Genomic DNA, 22,797 nt, shown 5'->3' with positions numbered 1-22,797 from the left:
TGTACTTGACCCGACCCGACATGGTCCATTTGGGTTGCATGGCATCATGCAATTGGATAGACTAAATGAGAGAAATAACACTTGTGGTTATTAATATATTATAAGTTCTAATATATTAATAATATTATTTAATTAGTTTGATCAAGAATTAATTTTAGAATTAATTAAGTGATCAAAAGATAACTAATTAAATATATGGGTTGATTGTGTAAATAATCCATACCTTATATAGTGGGCTAAGAGGCTCCATGGATAATCAAGTTGGGTTGAACCCATTGGATGCTCCATGGGAGTTACAAACCCATGGGTCATGGAAATGAAGAGTCATGACACATTAGGGTTTACATGGTGTAACCCTAGATGTGTCAACACTATATAAAGCTCATGTGTTCTCCCAAAATCGGTTAGACAAGAAACAAGAGGGCTAGAGCCGATTTTTAGAGTGTTATACTTTCTCTCTAAGTTTACTCCATAGCAGTTGGTGTCGTGTGAAGCATTTGAGGCATCACACTTGGGGTGCTAGGCTCACAAGGTTTCAAGGACCATTTACAACAACAAGGTATGTAGTTCTATATATTATTTAAGTTAAAATTGTTCCCCATGTATGCTAGATAGGATCATAGCCTTGGAAATCAACTTTGCATGATAATTAGACAAACATAGATCCAAGGTTATTAGGGTTGCATGTACACTTAGGAAGTGTTAGAATGCTCAAAACCCTTCAGTGGTATCAGAGCCTAGGCTTGTTTGTTTGTTATTTGTGCTAAAAAGTTGAAACAAGTCGAAAAACTTGCTGTCTGCCTGATGAACTCGCCAAGTCCATGGGGGGACTCGTCGAGTTCATGTGTATCTTCATCCTACTCGGCGAGTAGGTTCGTGCACTCGGCGAGTAGGAGCCACAGAATGCAGATTTTCGACTTTTGCTGCTGGAAATGGACTAGAAACATTACCCTAAACTGTTTTGGTGTCTTAAAACTTGTTTTAGATGGTGTAATGTTTGTTCTAATCCATTTACAATGGCTAATATCAATTTTTCATGATTATATGTGTTCATATGGTCTTGAAACTTTGATATGGATATTCATGTTCTTGATCTTATGAATTTAGATGATCATAGGAATTACTTGTAACCTACTTGGTAGTTTAATTCTTGATCATAATGTGTTTTAATGGAGTCCATAACTTGTCCTTAAGTTATGGAAAACCAAGACTCACACTTGAATTAAAACCATTAAAAGAACACAAAGAGTTGGAAAAATGAAGAGTCTTCATTTTTAATACTCTAATTAACTCATAAGTTACAAGAAATGAGAAGTTTTGAAAGTTTACAAAACTTGCCCTCAAGTTTTGGAACAAGTAAAGTCTTGATTAAAACTTTAGTTCTAACCCTTAGTTTTTTAAAAGTTAAAATTCTACCCTTATACTTATAATATTATAAAGTTATTAATAATATATATATATATATATATATATATATATATATATATATATATATATATATATATGTATAAGATCAAAGTCGTCTTACCGCTAGTACGCCTCATTCACGAAGCCGGTCTATAAGGTGGGTATAAGGTTGTTGCCTATAAAATGGCAACTTAATGGGTGTCCACTCTCACCCACCGCTTGCTTGACTGGTGGAGGGTCGTTAGCCGAACGGGTAAGACAAGGACTTATAAATTCTCATTAAAAGTATAATGATTATTATAAAGTAACTAAATGTTATATAAATTCCCAATCTTAGTTACTTTAGGAAAAATGTGAATAAGGTGCTATTCCATGGAATTACACTTTGCACCTTGTTTAAGTCGTTGGTGGAGCGTGTGTGGTTTACCGACACACTAACTTGGACTTAACAAGGAAGGCAAAGGGTGACTTAAGGTTTTTCATGAAGTCGGAAGGAGCGCGTGTGGTTTACCGGCACAACGATTAAGTGAAAAATATTAAGGGTACCAAGTAATTTGCATGGTTACTTCACACCTTGTTTTGTGATCCTCGGTATCCTAGTCACAAAACATGAAGGGCACACTCGAGATTGAAACATGCCATTGAAAAGTTCAATGAATCTCAAAGAATCTAGGAATTTCTAAAAGCCAAATAAAACCTAATAATTTATATTTCGTTTTCATGGTGGAAATTGGTGAATCGTCATTCACCTACCTTTCAAATATGTTATAACTTGGATTACGGCATCCCTCTTCTAGGTTATAATATATTGTGATTGGATCCTAGCCTTAATATTACATTTGGGTGTTTTATTAAGGATTATCCCTATATCTAAACTAAACCTTTTTTCCTTCTTTTCAGATGTCTTCCAACAATGCTACTCCTGGCTCAAACCCTACAGGCTCCTTCTCTCTCATGAACCTTTGTGGGGGAGTCATCTTTGATGGATCCAACTTTACTGATTGGATCAGAAATATCAGGATGGTCACTCGTTACGAGAACAAGGAATATGTTCTTGACAAGGAACTCAAGGTGCCTGAGCCAACTGCTACTCCTGAGGAGTTTGCTGAATACGAGGCACATGAAAGAGATGCTACCAAAGTGGCATGCATCATGATGGCCACCATGACAACCGAACTCCAAAAGTCCTATGGGGACTACTATCCTTTTGAGATGCACCAGGATTTGATGGACCGCTACCATCAGAGTGCTCGTCAAGAGCGATATGAAATCATCTCCTCTATGATCACAACCCGAATGAAAGATGGCGAACCCATCACCGGCCACATGCAGAAAATGCAAAGGTATGTGGATAGATTGATGAAGTTGAATGTGAACTTCCCTGAGGAGTTAGCAATAGATATTATTTTGCACTCCTTACCTTCGTGTTATGATCAATTCCGCATGACATACCACATGAATAAGGAGGAAGTTACACTTATCAAACTTCAGGGACTCCTAAAGACCGCAGAATCAGGTCTTAAAGGTAAGTCGGTTGTGACCACTCCTGCTACTACTCCAAACTCAGCACCTGTCTTGGCAATCGGGAAAGGTAGAGGGAAGAAGAGAAAGAACCCTTCGAAGGGTACCAAGGGTAAGACCCTTGATGGCTCCTCTTCTAGCGGAACCAAGAAAGGTTTCGTTACACCTTCTTCTGATCCCAAAGAGGCTGAATGCTTCTACTGCCACGAAAAGGCGCACTGGAAGCGTAACTGTCCAAAGTACCAGCAAGATTTGAAGGATGGGAAAGTTAAACCCAACCATGCAGGTATTTACATTATCTCATCTAATAATTCACTATATTCTAAATCTTGGGTCCTTGATACCGGTTGCAGTATTCATAGTTGTACTGAATTGCAGGGACTAAGAAGAAGTGAGAATGTGGAGCATGGAAAGATAAACTTGATCATGGCAAATAGGAAAGTTTCACTTGTCACCAAGATTGGAGTTTATACTTTGTTGCTTAGTAGTGGATTTACTTTAGATTTGAATAAATGTTGTTATTCGCCAGAAATGGCAAGAAATGTTATTTCCTTTCATGCTTTGTATAAACAAGGTTTTACCTTTTCTTTTGATAATGAAACTGGTGGAATAAATGCTTTCTTTAATAATGTGTTTTATTTTAAAGCATTACCTTGTGATGGTGTGTATGAAGCTGTGTCTATTGTAGATAACTTAGGAAATAATGTATTGTGTATTGATTCTACTAATGATAATAACTTGGATAAAGCATCATTATGGCATTGTCGTCTTGGACATATAAGCAAGAAACGCATAGGCCAACTCCAGAAGGATGGAATCTTGGAGTCATTTGACCTAAAGTCAGATGATAGTTGCGAATCATGCTTACTTGGAAAAATGACAAAGTCACCCTTCACTGGTTCAGGTGAGAGGGGTGAAGGTTTGTTGGATCTTGTACACACGGATGTATGTGGACCCTTCAAACATACCACAAGGGATGCTAATCGTTATTATGTGACTTTTATGGATGATTATAGTAGATATGGATATGTCTACTTAATCAAGCATAAGTCAGAGACTTTCGAAAGGTGTAAGGAATTTAAATAGGAAGTCGAGAATCAATTGGGCAGGAACATTAAGATGCTTCGATCCGATCGTGGTGGTGAGTATCTTAGTACTGAGTTCCTCGATTATCTATGGGAATGTGGGATTGTCTCACAATTGACACCTCCCAGGACACCACAGTTGAATGGTGTAGCTGAGAGGCGTAATCGAACCTTGTTGGACATGGTTCGTTCCATGATGAGTCGAGCTACGCTACCAATCTCATTTTGGGGGTATGCCTTAGAGACTGCCACTCATATCCTTAATCTGGTCCCTACAAAGAAGGTTGCCAAAACACCTCTTGAGATGTGGACTAGAAAAGTTCCTAGTCTAGCCCACATCAAGGTTTGGGGTTGCGAGGCTTTCGTGAGACGTGAGACTCATGACAAGCTCGAACCTCGAAGTGAGAAGTGTATTTTCATCGGCTACCCACAAAAATCCTTTGGTTACCTCTTCTACAGACCTAGTGAGAATGTGGTCTTTATAGCAAGGAGGGTTGTCTTTCGAGAGAGAGAGAGTTCATAAGCCAAGGAGACAGTGGGAGGCTAATTGACCTTGAAGAACTTCAAGAGTCAAGTGGTGAAGGAACCTCAAACCCTAACAGTCAACTTGAGGAGGAACCTCCTGTTGATCCAATTATACCTCCAGTTGTACCTCTGAGGCGTTCCACAAGGGTTAGGAATGTACCTGAGCATTACTATGGTTTCCATATTACTGCGGAAGGTGAGACACTTATTAGTGATGAGACACTAGTAGGTCTAGATGAACCTAACAACTATGCGGAAGCCATGGCAGGCCTTGAGTCTGCTAAATGGAAAGAGGCAATGGATAGCGAGATACAATCCATGTATGACAATCAAGTTTGGAACTTGGTTGAGAATGTACTAGGTCGTAAGACTGTAGGGTGCAAATGGATCTTCAAGAAGAAGACCGACATGGATGGGAATGTACACACTTATAAGGCTCGACTGGTAGCAAAGGGCTTCTCTCAAACTCCTGGAGTGGATTATTATGAGACCTTTTCTCCAGTAGCCAAGATCAAGTCCATTAGGGTATTGCTAGCCATAGCTGCATTTCATGACTATGAAATATGGAAAATGGATGTAAAAACCGCTTTCCTTAATGGAAAGTTGGCTGAGGATGTTTACATGAATCAGCCAGAGGGTTTTGTCAGCACAGAGTACCCTAATAGAGTGTGTAAGCTTGAGAAATCCATCTATGGATTAAAGCAAGCACCTCGCAGATGGAATATTTTCTTTGATGAGAAAGTCAAGGAATTTGGCTTTTCTAGGAGTGAAGATGAATCTTGTGTATATGTCAAGGCTAGTGGGAGTATAGTTAGCTTTTTGGTACTGTATGTGGATGACATACTACTCATAGGAAATGACATCCCAACTCTGCAGGAAGTTAAGTCCTGGCTTGGGAAGTGTTTCTCTATGAAGGACCTAGGAGAAGCTGCCTATATTCTAGGGATAAGGATTTTGAGAAACCGGAGTAAAAGACTAATTGGACTTAGTCAAAGTACCTACTTGGACAAGGTGTTGAAGAGATTCAACATGCAAGATTCCAAGAAATGAGAGTTACCCGTCCAGAGTAACACTAGACTGAGTAAGACTCAGAGCCCGAGTACTGAGGATGAGATAGCAGAAATGAGTCGGATACCTTATGCTTCGGCAGTAGGCTCGATCATGTATGCTATGACATGTACTCGTCCTGATGTACCCTTTGCTTTAAGCATGGTTAGCAGGTATCAGGGGAATCCTGGTAAGGTTCATTGGACAACGGTAAAGAACATTCTCAAGTACCTGCGGAGGACTAAGGACTGGGTCCTTACCCTCAGTGGCTGTGATGACTTGAGAGTTGTAGGGTATAGTGATGCTAGCTTCCAGACTGATAGGGATAATTTCCGCTCTCATTCGGGCTGGGTCTTTACCTTAAATGGAGGAGCAATCTCTTGGAAAAGTTCCAAGCAGGAGACAGTGGTTGATTCCACTTGCGAATCAGAGTATATAGCGGCAAGCGAGGCAGCAAAAGAGGCTATGTGGCTAAATAACTTCATTGGAGACCTTGAAGTTGTACCAGCTATATCGAATCCTATAGAGATTTTATGTGATAGTGAAAGTGCAGTTGCCTTAGCAAAGGAACCAAGGGATCATGGGAGATCCAAACACATCGACATAAAATATCATTTCATCAGACATCGTATAGAAGAAGGACTCCTCGTGGCGAAGAGGGTATCATCGGATGAGAACCCGGCAGATCCCCTCACGAAGGGACTGGGTAGGGTTAAGCATCTCCAGCATGCTAGGAGCATAGGGCTGAAGGATGGTATTAGTTTTAGTAGTTAGATAATTTTGAAATTTGTAAAATGTAATTGACATTTGATGATGAATAATAGTTGTGTTTATTTATGAGTAAAGTGTTACTATCTTTTGTCAATCGTTTACTATTATTTCTTTTGCATGTTTTGACTTCCAGAATATTTATGTTGTTTTACATATTATTCAAATTATCCACAGTCAGTCATATGTTGGAAGTAGATATGAAGTAAGACTGTCATGAGTTGGTTGTAGAGGTCTAAGATGTTGGACATGGCCTCAACACTCATGAGTGCTCATAAGTTCTGAGTATTGGATTCAACCCACGCTCGCTGGTATCACTTCATGGAATTTATCTCGAGTGATCGCGAGACGGTAATATCATATAAGTCTTCAAACCTAGAGATATTACTTGTTAACTATGAGTTAGTTATGCATTGAACGTACGAAACCGCATTGGTAACTCGATGTTATAAGACATGCGTTTGTGTGTAATTTAACAAGTAGTAGAACAAGCATATGAGTCGAAGTTTATATGTTCCTTCTTGGATTAGAAGCTGATATCTGGGCCCCTCGATGATTTTGTTTTGACCTATGTACCGGGCCCGATCAGAACTAAGTTGATGTGTTCAATTAAGTTCTTTGTCAAACAAATCGGAAATCGGGAAACAAACTGCTGGACAATAAGCAAGACAATGTTCCATGTGTTTGTCCGACTGATATCTAGAACAAAGGATTATATGATCCCTTATCTGAAATGGCGTACCATCATCTTCTCAGTTCCGAGAAACCTTGAAAAGAGCTACGATTGTCGATCGGTTCCTGAAGTCATACTTGCAGTTATAGTTATTAGACTTATCCAAGTGGGAGACTGTTGGATAAGGTGTCTAAGTCCATAACTATTTTTGGTATGTACTTGACCCGACCCGGCATGGTCCATTTGGGTTGCATGGCACCATGCAATTGGATAGACTAAATGAGAGAAATAAAACTTGTGGTTATTAATATATTAATAATATTATTTGATTAGTTTGATCAAGAATTAATTTTAGAATTAATAAAGTGATCAAAAGATAACTAATTAAATATATGGGTTGATTGTGTAAATCATCCATAACTTATATAGTGGGCTAAGAGGCTCCATGGATAATCAAGTTGGGTTGAACCCAGTGGATGCTCCATGGAGGCTCCATGGGAGTTACAAACCCATGGGTCATGGAAATGAAGAGTCATGACACCTTAGGGTTTACATGGTGTAACCCTAGATGTGTCAACACTATATAAAGCTCATGTGTTCTCCCAAAATCGGTTAGACAAGAAACAAGAGGGCTAGATCCGATTTTTAGAGTGTTATACTTTCTCTCTAAGTTTACTCCATAGCATTTGGTGTTGTGTGAAGCATTTGAGGCATCACACTTGGGGTGCTAGGCTCACAAGGTTTCAAGGAACATTTACAACAACAAGGTATGTAGTTCTATCTATTATTTAAGTTAAAATTGTTCCCCATGTATGCTAGATAGGATCATAGCCTTGGAAATCAACTTTGCATGATAATTAGACAAACATAGATCCAAGGTTATTAGGGTTGCATGTACACTTAGGAAATGTTAGAATGCTCAAAACCCTTCAGTTGATTCATAGCCTTTCTCCTCTAATGTCGCTCTCCAGGTGTCTAATGGGGAATTCAACTCAGCCTTCGACTTAGCCACCAAGACAATGTACTCGGCAAAAAACATACACCAAGACAATGTAGTGGCTGAGAGTTGAACCTGATATAGGCCTATTTCTGACAGAAAAGGCTATGTGTCTCTGACAGGAGTCTAGGCACATGTGCTATGTCGGCAATACACACCGTGAATAGCCATGACATATCTCCTAAGGACCCTTCTAGTTTCTAAAGTCCTCTAAATCGCCTCCGGTGAGATTGTAACGCTCGTAGATTTGGGCTAGTCAATTTAGAGATAATAAACGTTAAAAATGACTATTTGATAGAAGATTATTTATTATAAATAATCTTAACCAAATTTATATTATGTGTCACAAGAATTCCGTACATATAAAGAACATTGAAATCCGACCTATAACGAAGAAGTTATGACCCGTCGAAGTTTCGCGATTAAACATACACGTCTCCGCATATCGTAAAAAGTAAATTTTTGATAAATTACTTTTTAGCCTTAGTAATCTAAACGAAAGTCGTAGTAGTTGTTAAACCGAGAGTGTGCATATAGAGAACGTCCAACTCTGACTTCATTTGAGGAAGTTATGATTTTTCTAAGATTCAGCGTAGTAGTGTACAACTCAGAAATCGAATTTTAGATCGATTGATTATTGGCCGACACAATCTAAATGAGAATTAATGATCTCGTTAATAGGAGCTCAACAATATAAAGACAGTCGAAAACGGACGTCGGATGACAAAGTTATGAATTTTTAACGAACTTTAACTGTCTAAGACTGTTAAAATATAACTTTAAAAATAAAGTTAAAATTAGTCGACGGAGTATAAATGGAACTTGTAGATCTCGTCGATAGCTACACGTAAATATAAAGAACGTAAAAAAACGGATTTCGTATGCGAAAGTTATGGATTTTACAAGATAATTAATTTTCGGATTAACAAGAGGGCGACGTATGTCGCAATTTGACACACACCTTCCTCCCCAAAGCTTGTGATATGATGCTAAAACATGCCCCCCAGTACGCCCTACATAAGTTGAGTACGCCATGCGTACTGGACCATTTGCAACCTATAAATAGAGGCCAAATTTCACTCTTTTCTTCACACATTTCCATCACTTCTCTTCCAAAACCCTCCCAAGGTCCCAAGACCTTTCTCTAGCACTTCCTAAGTGTTAGTAGTGAAGCTCCTGAGCGCCAGCAAGCCCAGAGAAATAGAGCTTTCATTTTAGAATTTTTCCCCGCATAGAGTCCGGTTTCTCGCTAAACCACCTGTTAGTTGAGTTATGCTTACTGTACTTTAAGTATAACTTACATTTAAGTTCAATATCATTATTATGAACCTATAAACAAGATTTATCAGTGTTTCCAAGTTGTTATACTGATTGATCTACTTACGAGAGATGTGTTTAGAATGGTCAAGTTGGTTTGGTTGTTGGAATTTAGAAAAGTTATACTGCGAAATGATCCTGCCTCCCAACTGTCTTGTTCGGCTGATCCTTACTTGATAGATCTTGAAGTAGACTTTGAATTAATGATCAATCTAGACTAATAATTAGTCGCAATAAATATTAGACCATGAATTATTGATAATGATACTAGGTTACGTAAAAGGAAAAGACAGTTGCTAGAAGCGAAGCGATGTCCGAATTTCGAATCGTCACTTTAACAAGTGAGTACATAGTTACTTTCATCTTAAAAATAATATGAAGTATTTAATATAAATACATGTTATATGTGCCTATTATCCGTGTTCCTAATATCTATGCTACATTAACGATTTATACATGTTTTACTTGATTTAAACTGTATATGTATTTTTATACATAAATATATTAGGTAAAGATGGGTAGATGAAAGATGATATAGATGATGGGAGATGAAAGATGATATAGATGATGCGAGATGAAATATGATATAGATGATAAGAGGGCTTGACTTTAAAGATGATGTCATCTAGCAGAGTATAGATGACAACCATAGACTATTCTAGACAGTCCAGTGGAACGCTAGTAGGCGCACAACCTGTAGGCGTTTGTGAACCATGTGTTCATCAGATGTACTCTAAAAGACCCATTGACATGTATTGTGGATGGATTCCTAAAATAGTATTAAACTCTGGCGGCTATGGACTTAATGCCTATTAGATAAACATTGGTAACTATTGACTTAGTGCCTAATAGATAACACTGACAACTATCTTAGTGCCTATTAGATAAACCTTGGAAGCGATAAACTTCATGCCTATTCCTTAGGACAAATCCTTAGGAATAAATATGGAAGAATACCCACTGACATGTATCATGGAGGAATCTCTGAACTAGTACTACCAACATAGTTGATCCTTATGATAGATCTTTAAGAATAAAGAAGATAATGGAGATGAGAAATTGGGTTAATTGTTTGATGGTTAAACATATTAATTATATTATTATGGGTTGAAAACCCTATGTACTCACCAGGTTTCCCAACCTGACCCACTCAGTTTATTGTATCACAGGTAATGATATTAAAGATACATTCTGCTGAGAGATTCAATGGGATGTAGATCATTAGTGTAAATTAATGTAGGGTCTGTTTACGCTTATGTTTATGTATTGATGATGACATCCTAATGTTTTAATATAAATAAAATACATTTCTTTGGAAATGTTTTGATAATATCATAATCTTGTTTTCTGGAAACAAATTCCGCAATATTATTTTTCAAAATGGTACTTTGATTTTTAAATAAATATAAACAAACCAGTCTTTTCTGGCCATGAAATTTGGGGATGTCACAGGGACACTATTATACACCTTCTCAAGGTCGATAAACACCATATAAAGATTCTTATTTCTTTCTCTATATTTCTCCATAAGGTGTTTAAGGAGATGGATCGCCTTAGTCGTCGACCCCCTTTGCGTGAAAATGAATTAGTTCTCTATAACAATCATGATCTTTCACAACCTAGCCTCCACTACTCTCTCTCATAGCTTCATTGTATGACTAAGTAACTTAATACCTCTATAATTCCTATAACTTTAGGCATCCTTTTTGTTCTTATAAATTAGGATCATAGTATTTAATTTTTACTTCTTATGCATGTTGGTAGTCTCTAGGATAATGTTAAATACTTTTATCAGCCACCTAAGTCCTTCATCCTCAAGCCATCGTCATACTGTAACGCCTGTGTTTTCGGGCTTGCCATTTGTAGCAATGTAATAGTCTAGGTTGACCTTTGTAACCCATTTTGAAGTAATAAGATTGTATTATTTGAGTATTATGTGTTTTGTGCTTAATTGCTTAATTATATGGTTTGATTAATTAAGAATAAAAATAAGCGTCGAAATTTAAGTGTAAAATAAACTTAATATATTTGATTAATGTTGTAGTAATTGAAACGAGTTTTCCGAATATATATAGAACGCCCAAATCTGACTTCGTATGAGGAAGTTATGATTTATCGAAGTTCCGACTTAGCGATATACAGCCTGTTTTACTCGATTTGAGATCGAGCGGTTGTTAGCCGAAGCAATCTAAATGAGAATCGAAGATCTCATTGTTGGTATTGAAACGATAAAAAGTTAGGCGAGAACGGACGTCAAACGAAGAAGTTATGAATTTATAACGAAAATTTCTGTCCCGGCCTATTAAAAATAAATAATAAAAATAAAGTCAAAATTTGCCGACGAAGTCTAAACGAAAGTCGTAGAGCGTGGTCTCACCTTCGCGTGGATATAAAGAACGTCGAAAACGGAATTCGTATGAAGAAGTTATGAATTTCCGAAGTTTATTAATCATTTTGTATTTATTTTTAATTCAAAATTCGGAAGCATTATCCGAAGCCGAGTCACCGGTGTGATCCGGAGTACGCCCCGCGTACGAGGTTACGCTACCGCGTACTCAGCATAGTGTCGACACTTCGGATGACGCATGCAATGACGATTTCGGACGCGTACACGCTGCGTACGCCTGTACGCCCCGCGTACTCCGAGGCTCCAGCCTCTATATAAAGGAATCCGAAGACAGCCTTATGTCTTGTTCATTTTCTTCTCTTCTCTCTAGTCTTTTGCATCGTTTTTCGTGCCGAAGCTACCCCGAAGTCCCGGTATCATACCCTAGCCCCGAGGCAAGTCCCGAGATCCCGAAGATCCCGAAAAGTGCGGTTCCCGAGTCGAAGCTCTGCCCGCGAGAAGTTCGATTTTTGAGAAGATCTTCCAGATCTGCTGTGGATTACTACTTCTATAAGCCGTAGTGCTGTCCGATCATCTTCTGATCAAGTGAGTGTGTAGTTATTTCTTCTAATACAATAATACGAAGTATTTTATATAAAAATACGTGCTATGTGTATATATTTGGTTGTGTTATGTGTGAATGTGTATTCACTCTCTTCTATCTTATAGATCTGCTTATTTCTTTATGAGATATGTGTTATGTGTGTGTGTGCCTCATCTGTTATGTGATATATGTGTTGATTAAAGCATGCTATACAGGTTTTCTTTAAACTATGTATACAAATGTATATTTTTATCTACTAATATGTTGGGTAGAACATGGGTAGACAGTTGGTGTGTAATAAACAGATGAGAGGCCTCGTTGTTGTTTGATTGAGTCATCTAGCGGAGTTTAGATGACGACCACTGGCTATTCTAGACAGTCTTGTGGAAACATTAGCAGGTTCGCCACCTGTAGGTGTTAATGAACTTGGGTGTTCATTCGCTGTACTCCATCCCCCTCATGGTTGCCTTATTTGACTTATATTGCTGAGGTACCCCCGAAGCATGTGTTGTCGCCCCGATGAAATATTCTTAGACTAGGTCCCTTATGTTAGTTGTTTTAGGGACATTAAAGTGAGAATAACGGGAATGGGTAATTGGGTTATTGTTGGTTGGTGAAAATTAAATATGGTATTTATTGTGGGTTGAAAACCCTATATGCTCACCAGGCTCCCAAGCCTGACCCACTCAGTTTTAAATTGTATTACAGGTAGTGGCGGAAGGGCATGAGATGGATGAACCATCAAGTTGTTTTGTTTACAAGTCTGCATATGTTTATATTTGTTATATGACTTGTAATGTATTCGTTTATGCTTATTGGTCTGTATCGGAACATGACACCCCGAGTTTTGATTATAATGAAAATACATTTCTTTTACGAAATGCTTCGGTAAACAATGTTTTATCATGTTTTGTTTTTGGGAACAAATTCCGCAACTCTTTCAAATCAAAAGGATTTACTCTGAAAATATTTAAAAGCATAAATGAAAAATCGGTCTTTTCTGGCCGAGATTTTGGGGATGTCACAGTTGGTATCAGAGCATTAGTTTAAGCGAACTAGGAATTTGTTGGATTTCTAGACTTAAACTTAGAATGCTAAGTGAAGTTTTGAGATGCGTGTCTGTTATGTTTTAGACACGAGCACTAGTTTATTTTAGGAAAGTTGCCTAAAATGCTTTATGTGCTAAATGTTATATGCTGCCATATATGATATTATTTGTTCGGATCTATGGTCTGTTGCCGACCGGATCTAGAAACCTTATGTGTGTAGGATTCTAAGCGTACATCTACGATATTAGAACCTGCATGTAAACGTTTCGGAGCGATAATGATGATTTGAATATCTATCATGATTGAGGATCTAATTTCACCTTATTCGGTGTAGATCAAAATGGTGAGAACAAGAAGTGGAGTTGGAAATGCTGACGAAAACAGGAATCAACCACCAGTGATTGAGCCAATACCTGTCGTAGCAGCAGCACCTGAGCCAATAACCATGGCTGGTGTGCAATTGATGATTCAGACGATGTTGGATCGTCAGATGGATGAAACTAGACGGTTGCTTCAACAAAATCGTGAAGAACTGTCGATTCGTGTGGAAGAGCCTGAATTAAATGAAGGGCACTCGGAAGGTGGAAACTTCAGTGGGTCTGTTGGTCCAGCTAACCCACCGATAGTTAGGCAAGATAACCATGAAGGAAGGAATGATGGAATGGGATGCAAGTACAAGGACTTTTTGACTTGCAAACCATCGACCTTCAATGGAAAGGAGGATCCGATTGGGGTTATGGATTGGATCTCCGAAATGGAGTTAGCCTTTATGACATGTGGCTGTAGAGGCAAGTTGCAGACTATCTATGCCGTGCGACAATTCCGAGGTGGATCCGTTCGTTGGTGGAACACTCTAGGGAAGACCTTAAGCCCTAACGAGCCACTGCAATTGTCATGGGCAGAGTTCTTGGTGCAGTTCAAGCGTAAGTTCTGCTCGGCTCAAAATCTGTTGGAGTTGGAGAATAAGTTTTTGACATTGACGAAGGGTAGCATGTCAGTGGATGAATACACCAATAACTTCACCGATAAGATGGAGTTTGCCTTGCGTATCGTCCCAGACGAGCTGACAAAGGTGGATCGGTATGCGAAGGGACTTCCATGGGAGTACGAGGTGCCGGTACGTCAGGCACTTACTCTAGAGGCAGCTATCTGGGCTGCCAAGTCTGTGGAGAACATGATCAAAGGGAGAACCACCGTCAAGGTTGAGGTTGGTGAGAAAAGGAAGTTTGAAGGAACATCTGGTTCCAGTAAGAAGAGTAAATTTTCGAAATTTGATTCGAAAAAGTTTGGAGGAAAAGGAGGCGAAGCAAAGTGGTGTGATAAGTGTAGGAAAAAGCACTTTGGGAAATGTAGCGAGGATGTGACCTGCTACAAGTGTGGAAAGGTTGGACATTTTGCCAATGAATGTCCAAACAACAAAAGGATGTGTTTTGGTTGTAATGAAGAGGGGCATATTTTGAAAGACTGTCCGAAGAAGAAGGAGGCAGCTAGGCCCAACATTCCACCAAAGCCGAAGGCAAGAGCCTTCCAGATGACACTTGAGGCTGCGAAAGATGAAGCTGATGTCGCTTCAGGTACCTTTCTCGTAAACGAATTACCTGCTCATATATTGTTTGATTCTGGAGCCAACTACTCCTTTATTTCGCATGAGTTTGGTAGAAAGCTAGCTTTGCCTGTTGATAGACTAAATAATGCTTTATTAGTCGAAGTAGCTAGTGGCAAGTTTGTACCTGTTAGCCATCGTATGAAAAACGTCTTGATCGACCTTAATGGGAATAAGTTTCTCGAGGAATTATTGCCTATCGAACTAAATGGTTTCGACATCGTCTTGGGAATGGATTGGCTTAGCGCCAATGATGCCGAAATTTTGTGCAAGAAGAAGATAGTTAAAGTAAACCCGCCTGGGAAAGATTCGTTTATGGTGTATGGGGACAAACGCAGAGTGAATTCTGGAATCATTTCTCTAATGAAAGCCAGAAAGTGTTTGACCAAGGGATGTACATCATATTTAGCATTTGTGATTGATGCTAAGAAGGAAAAGAAGGTGATGCAGAGCATTCCAGTGGTGTGTGATTTTCCGGAAGTGTTCCCCGAGGATCTTCCTGGATTACCACCTGATAGACAAGTGGAGTTCAGAATAGACTTGTTACCAGGAACCACGCCAATTGCAAAAGCACCTTATCGATTAGCACCGACGGAGATGAAGGAGCTGATGATACAACTTCAGGAGTTATTGGACAAAGGTTTCATTAGACCTAGTTCATCGCCCTGGGGAGCTCCGGTGTTATTTGTAAAGAAGAAAGATGGAAGTATGAGAATGTGCATCGATTACAGAGAGCTGAACAAGGCAACAATAAAGAATAGATATCCGTTGCCGAGGATTGATGACCTGTTTGACCAATTGCAAGGTTCGAGCTATTTCTCGAAGATCGATCTTAGGTCAGGATATCATCAGCTAAAAGTAAGAGAGCAAGATATCGAGAAGACTGCATTCAGAACTAGATATGGACACTACGAGTTCTTGGTTATGTCGTTTGGACTAACTAATGCTCCAGCAGCGTTCATGGATTTGATGAATAGGGTTTGTAATCCTTTCCTTGATAAATCCGTGATAGTGTTCATAGACGACATTCTGATCTACTCGAAAAGCCAGGAGGAGCATGGCAGACACTTGCGAGAAGTATTAGAAGTTTTGAAGAAGGAGAAGCTTTATGCGAAGTTCTCCAAATGTGATTTTTGGATTCGTGAGGTCCAATTCTTGGGTCACGTGGTCAACCAAGAAGGGATAATGGTTGATCCAGCGAAGATCGAAGCTGTGATGAAGTGGGAACAACCGAAAAGTCCCACGGAGATTCGAAGCTTTTTGGGATTAGCCGGATATTACCGCAGGTTTATCCAAGGCTTTTCTTCGATTGCTACTCCATTGACAGCTTTGACCCACAAAGGAGCTACTTATGCTTGGAGTGAGAAGCATAAAGAAGCATTCGAGAAGTTAAAGAAGAAGCTATGCGAGGCACCGATACTTTCTCTACCCGATGGAGTTGAAGACTTCGCTGTTTATAGCGATGCGTCTGGTGTTGGATTGGGTTGTGTTTTGACCCAAAGAGAAAAGGTGATAGCATATGCGTCTCGACAGTTGAAAGAGCATGAAAAGAATTACCCGACTCATGATTTGGAGTTGGCAGCGGTAGTTTTCGCTCTAAAAATATGGAGGCATTACCTCTATGGCACGAAGTGCAAACTTTTCACTGATCATAAGAGTCTCCAATACCTCTTTAATCAGAAAGAATTGAATATGAGGCAACGACGCTGGCTAGAATTACTTAAAGACTACGACTGCGAGATACTTTACCACCCCGGTAAAGCTAATGTTGTTGCTGATGCTCTCAGTCGGAAGGTCAATCTTGAAAGGAAGAGGCCAAGAGCGTTGAAAATTGAAGTTGTCTCGACTATTGTGGAAAGTATAAAGAAAGCTCAAGAGGAAGCTTCTGAGAAAAATGACCGAAAGGAGGAACGTTTGGGTAAAACGTTGGTGTTTGGTACTAACGGTCATGGACTGAAGGTATTCCAAGATCGTATTTGGGTACCTAAGTCAGGAGGAATTAGGGATCTTCTGATGGAAGAAGCTCACAAGACCATGTACTCGATTCATCCGGGTAGCACTAAAATGTATAGGGACCTGAAACCCTACTACTGGTGGCCGACGATGAAGCTTGATGTTGCAAAGTATGTGGCCGAGTGTGTGACTTGTGCGAGAGTCAAGACACAACATCAGAAACCGTACGGGAGTTTAGAACCTTTGCCTGTGCCTATGGGTAAGTGGGAAGACATTGCTATGGATTTTGTCACTAAACTGCCCAGAACAAAGAATGGTCACGACATGATTTGGGTGGTCGTTGATCGATTCACTAAGAGTGCGCATTTCATAGCGGCCAGGGAGAAATGGTCTATGGAAAAGCTTGCGAATTCTTACGTGAAGGAAATTGTGAGGCTTCACGGTGTTCCGTTAACGATTGTATCGGATCGTGATAGCCGTTTCACCTCAAGGTTTTGGAAATGTCTACAAGAGGAAATGGGTACCAAGTTATGTTTAAGCACAGCTTACCATCCGCAGACTGATGGTCAGAGTGAAAGAACAATACAAACACTTGAAGATATGCTGAGAGCATGTACCTTGGAATTCCTAGGTAATTGGGATGAACATTTACCGTTGGTAGAATTTTCCTATAATAATAGTTTTCACTCGAGCATTAAGATGGCACCTTATCAAGCTTTGTATGGACAGAAGTGTCGTACGCCGTCTTGTTGGATTGAGGCTGGGGAAAAGCAGTTTATGGGACCGGAGATGGTTCATCAAACTGCTGAAAAGTTGAAAATAATTAGGGAAAGAATGTTAGCAGCTCAAGATCGTCAAAAGAGCTATGCTGACAAGAAGCGAAGACCGATGACTTTTGAGGTTGGAGATTCGGTTTTGCTTAAAGTCTCGCCGTGGAAGGGACTTATAAGATTTGGTAAAAGGGGAAAGTTGAGTCCAAGGTTTATTGGACCTTTTAAAGTCCTTCAGAGGATTGGGAATCAAGCTTACAAGCTCGAATTACCCGAAGAGCTGAATGGAATTCACAACACTTTTCATGTGTGTTATTTGAGGAAGTTCACGGGAGAAGTTCCCGATATAATTCCAATTTCTGAATTGAGAATTGATGAGAACAAAAGGTTGATTGAAGAACCAGAGGCAATTGTTGACCGAAAGACTAAGAAGTTGCGACGCAAAATGGTTGGGTTAGTGCTTGTCCGATGGAAACACACGAATGGGCCGAATCTCACCTGGGAGACGGAGAGTGACATGTTGAGTCGCTATCCGCATTTGTTTGTTGATGTGTGATTCCGGGGACGGAATCATTCTAAGGTGGAGAGAATTGTAACGCCTGTGTTTTCGGGCTTGCCATTTGTAGCAATGTAATAGTCTAGGTTGACCTTTGTAACCCATTTTGAAGTAATAAGATTGTATTATTTGAGTATTATGTGTTTTGTGCTTAATTGCTTAATTATATGGTTTGATTAATTAAGAATAAAAATAAGCGTCGAAATTTAAGTGTAAAATAAACTTAATATATTTGATTAATGTTGTAGTAATTGAAACGAGTTTTCCGAATATATATAGAACGCCCAAATCTGACTTCGTATGAGGAAGTTATGATTTATCGAAGTTCCGACTTAGCGATATACAGCCTGTTTTACTCGATTTGAGATCGAGCGGTTGTTAGCCGAAGCAATCTAAATGAGAATCGAAGATCTCATTGTTGGTATTGAAACGATAAAAAGTTAGGCGAGAACGGACGTCAAACGAAGAAGTTATGAATTTATAACGAAAATTTCTGTCCCGGCCTATTAAAAATAAATAATAAAAATAAAGTCAAAATTTGCCGACGAAGTCTAAACGAAAGTCGTAGAGCGTGGTCTCACCTTCGCGTGGATATAAAGAACGTCGAAAACGGAATTCGTATGAAGAAGTTATGAATTTCCGAAGTTTATTAATCATTTTGTATTTATTTTTAATTCAAAATTCGGAAGCATTATCCGAAGCCGAGTCACCGGTGTGATCCGGAGTACGCCCCGCGTACGAGGTTACGCTACCGCGTACTCAGCATAGTGTCGACACTTCGGATGACGCATGCAATGACGATTTCGGACGCGTACACGCTGCGTACGCCTGTACGCCCCGCGTACTCCGAGGCTCCAGCCTCTATATAAAGGAATCCGAAGACAGCCTTATGTCTTGTTCATTTTCTTCTCTTCTCTCTAGTCTTTTGCATCGTTTTTCGTGCCGAAGCTACCCCGAAGTCCCGGTATCATACCCTAGCCCCGAGGCAAGTCCCGAGATCCCGAAGATCCCGAAAAGTGCGGTTCCCGAGTCGAAGCTCTGCCCGCGAGAAGTTCGATTTTTGAGAAGATCTTCCAGATCTGCTGTGGATTACTACTTCTATAAGCCGTAGTGCTGTCCGATCATCTTCTGATCAAGTGAGTGTGTAGTTATTTCTTCTAATACAATAATACGAAGTATTTTATATAAAAATACGTGCTATGTGTATATATTTGGTTGTGTTATGTGTGAATGTGTATTCACTCTCTTCTATCTTATAGATCTGCTTATTTCTTTATGAGATATGTGTTATGTGTGTGTGTGCCTCATCTGTTATGTGATATATGTGTTGATTAAAGCATGCTATACAGGTTTTCTTTAAACTATGTATACAAATGTATATTTTTATCTACTAATATGTTGGGTAGAACATGGGTAGACAGTTGGTGTGTAATAAACAGATGAGAGGCCTCGTTGTTGTTTGATTGAGTCATCTAGCGGAGTTTAGATGACGACCACTGGCTATTCTAGACAGTCTTGTGGAAACATTAGCAGGTTCGCCACCTGTAGGTGTTAATGAACTTGGGTGTTCATTCGCTGTACTCCATCCCCCTCATGGTTGCCTTATTTGACTTATATTGCTGAGGTACCCCCGAAGCATGTGTTGTCGCCCCGATGAAATATTCTTAGACTAGGTCCCTTATGTTAGTTGTTTTAGGGACATTAAAGTGAGAATAACGGGAATGGGTAATTGGGTTATTGTTGGTTGGTGAAAATTAAATATGGTATTTATTGTGGGTTGAAAACCCTATATGCTCACCAGGCTCCCAAGCCTGACCCACTCAGTTTTAAATTGTATTACAGGTAGTGGCGGAAGGGCATGAGATGGATGAACCATCAAGTTGTTTTGTTTACAAGTCTGCATATGTTTATATTTGTTATATGACTTGTAATGTATTCGTTTATGCTTATTGGTCTGTATCGGAACATGACACCCCGAGTTTTGATTATAATGAAAATACATTTCTTTTACGAAATGCTTCGGTAAACAATGTTTTATCATGTTTTGTTTTTGGGAACAAATTCCGCAACTCTTTCAAATCAAAAGGATTTACTCTGAAAATATTTAAAAGCATAAATGAAAAATCGGTCTTTTCTGGCCGAGATTTTGGGGATGTCACACATACGGTAATAGGAATTTGGTTTGGACGCAACTTTGTTCCTCCCCATTTTCATCAAATCCCTATTCACTTCCTCACTACTAATCCTCCAACACGCACTCTCTACTTCAGTATGAGGCCTTGCTACAGAGCCTTATACAATCATGTATCTTGTAAGGTACTATCATTATATAAGGAATGCAAATAACTACCACATTTACTTTGAATATCATCTTCATTCACTAGAACATGGTCATTGACATCTTTAATATACCTAACACCCCCTAAATCCCTATATCTTCTTTCTCTGGCTTTAGCAAGCTTGTAAATTTTTGCTCACCTTTTTGGTGTCTACTCTTCGTATGCATTAGCCTTAACTATAACCACAACTTTCTTTGCCTCACGATTGGCATCGTTGTACATTTCATTCGTCCTTCCTATTTCTTTCTTTCCAGTAGCCTCTAGAAATCCCTTAAAGCAAGTATGTTTTACCCAACCTTTTTTCGGACCTCCTCATTCCACCGGAAATATTCTATATGGACGATTGTGGGAAAATATGAAACAAATTACAAATTCAAAGGATGATTATGAGAGGAATCAAAAACTTGGATCTAACTTGCAACTTTTGGTAAAGAATAGGGACCAAACTTGTAATTTAATGTATATAATATTATATAAAGGTGTTAGTTACATGGACAAACGGACCTCCTCATTCCACCAGAAATATTCTATATGGACGATTGTGGGAAAATATGAAATAAATTACAAATTCAAAGGACGATTATGAGAGGAATCAAAAACTTGGATCTAACTTGCAACTTTTGGTAAAGAATAGGGACCAAACTTGTAATTTATTGTATATAATATTATATAAAGGTGTTAGTTGAACATTTAAGTCATCTCAAGTCGTTAATTATAAATAGCTTAATTAACTTATAATTATTAATTTGTGGATTTTGGCAATTTCGGATGATTATGCCAAAAATCATCTTTATTGTTGTTTTTTTCATTAATTGGGAATGAAAAAACATATCATTTAAATCCAACCTGACCATATTTTGATCATTTTGACCTAACCTTGATAATTTTGACCGGCATGATCATATGTGTCCCAAACGACAAAATTCATTGATCCACCACTCCCATCGATAGCTACTTTTGATTCCTCTTGCCATTGAAATTGGATTGCATGTCCTATACTTATGATCTTAAAAGGTGTTTGTCCTTGTGACCTTGACTTTGCAATTTGTCATATACGAGATCAGACTCTCCCTCACTAGTGTGTACTAAGTGGATGTTCTTTTTAATTTTTTTTCCTTTTTTTATTTATTTTTTTTAATTTTATGTACGAACAATGTGGCCGAATAGATAAAGATGTCCATGTGTAGATAATATATATATATATATATATATATATATATATATATATATATATATATATATATATATATATATATATATATATATATGTGTGTGTGTGTGTGTGTGTGTCTAATTTACCATTGTGTTTAACAACAATGATAAACGTAAACATAAAATGATGTTCATTAGGAGCATTTTATTCAAAAATTTGGTAACCATGCAAATAAATAATGCATTGGTATTTTCTTCCTATCGTAAGAACCATTTGTGTAATTTTATCAAAAATAACTTGTGATGACGATTCCTGAAACTAGGATTTTAACAACGACGTAATATTACAGCACATCACTCTCAAAGTATTGACTTCTTTTTATTTAAATTTGAAATATGAATTTTGAAAGAGTGATTTATTCTTACCCCTTTTATTTAAACACACCCATTAATCTTCAAACTATAGTGAAAGTTACTGCCACAGTTATTACCTACAAAAAACCATAAATACATTTAATATTACTTTATGGTCTTTTTCTTATATAGTATATTCTATTTTGATCTCTTTAACATTTAATACATTAAATTTATATAAATTTAATCAAAAGTAATGCAATATTATCTACAAGAACATCTAAAACCGGCAAATGCAATTAATATTACATTACTTATATATTATTTTCTGTTTTCTCCCTTTTGATTTTCTTAAAAGTTAATTCATTTTAGTGTTGTTTTTTAAATAAATGTCTATAATTTTATTGTTCATTTTCTTTTTATGTTTCTTACAATATAGTTTTATAACCTCATATATTATTCTGTTTTAATGATGAAATAAAAAATAAAATGGAAAAGAGATTGCAACAAAAACATATACCATATTATATTTTATTAGTTTTATGTTTGAATATATCTATCGTGCTTAATTTTGAATAAAAATAATCCATCTCATATATAAATAAATTTTACATGTATGATCCTTAAATTGATATAGTTTTTTTTTATTATAATCCTTTTTCTATTTTTAACATAAATAATTTTAAGTATTTGCTTCTATATTCTACATTTATCTTTTTTTATTTTTATTTTGAATAATATATATATATAT

The sequence above is a fragment of the Lactuca sativa genome, chromosome 7, assembly GCF_002870075.4.
Source record: "Lactuca sativa cultivar Salinas chromosome 7, Lsat_Salinas_v11, whole genome shotgun sequence".
NCBI classification, from domain to species: domain Eukaryota; kingdom Viridiplantae; phylum Streptophyta; class Magnoliopsida; order Asterales; family Asteraceae; genus Lactuca; species Lactuca sativa.
The sequence above is the reverse complement of the archived record's forward strand: the minus strand, read 5'-3'. Positions refer to the sequence as shown.